The following is a 985-nucleotide window of genomic DNA, read 5'->3' as shown; positions in this document are numbered from 1 at the left end:
ACTAGAACTGAACTAGAACTGAACTAGAACTGAACTAGAACTGAACTAGAACTGAACTAGAACTGAACTAGAACTGAACTAGAACTGAACTAGAACTTAACCAGAACTAAACTAGAACTGAACTAGAACTGAACTAGAACAGAACTAGAACAGAACTAGAACTAGAACAGAACTAGAACAGAACTAGAACAGAACTAGAGCTGAACTAGAGCTGAACTAGAACTGAACAAGAACTGAACTAAAACTGAACTAAAACTGAACTAGAACTGAACTAGAACTGAACTAGAACTGAACTAGAACTGAACTAGAACTGAACTAGAACTGAACTAGAACTGAACTAGAACTGAACTAGAACTGAACTAGAACTGAACTAGAACTGAACTAGAACTGAACTAGAACTGAACTAGAACTAGAACTGAACTAGAACTGAACTAGAACTGAACTAGAACTGAACTAGAACTGAACTAGAACTGAACTAGAACTGAACTAGAACTGAACTAGAACTGAACTAGAACTGAACTAGAACTGAACTAGAACTGAAATAGGACTGAACTAAACTATAGACGAAGCTAAAGACTAACCTAAGGTCAAAAGTATAGACTTAACTTAATTTTTTACTGTGACCATCGTATATGTTTGCGTTGTCGTATATGCAAAAAAAAAACAAACAAAAAACACTACTGATTATTCCGTTGATGGTCGTTCATTGTCGTCTGGCATTTCCAAGCGTTGGTTGCAAAGCAGCAATATCATTTAAATACATTTTTTTTCGCTATTGCTCTTTCTGCTGTCGCTAATGTTTTCCATTGCACCTTTGCATTTTGCAATAAAAAAAATAAAAATTAAACTGTAAAAATAATTGTATTTGCAGTTTAGTATTGAATAAGCGTTGGTATGAGTCATTTTTATGTTTATAATATTATTACATAAAATGAATAATGGGATGGTCAATTTTGAAGATTGCAAAATACAAAATATTTATTAG

Source organism: Lucilia cuprina, chromosome 2 (assembly GCF_022045245.1).
Source record: "Lucilia cuprina isolate Lc7/37 chromosome 2, ASM2204524v1, whole genome shotgun sequence".
Taxonomy (NCBI): Eukaryota; Metazoa; Arthropoda; class Insecta; order Diptera; family Calliphoridae; genus Lucilia; species Lucilia cuprina.
Note: the sequence above shows the minus strand (reverse complement) of the source record.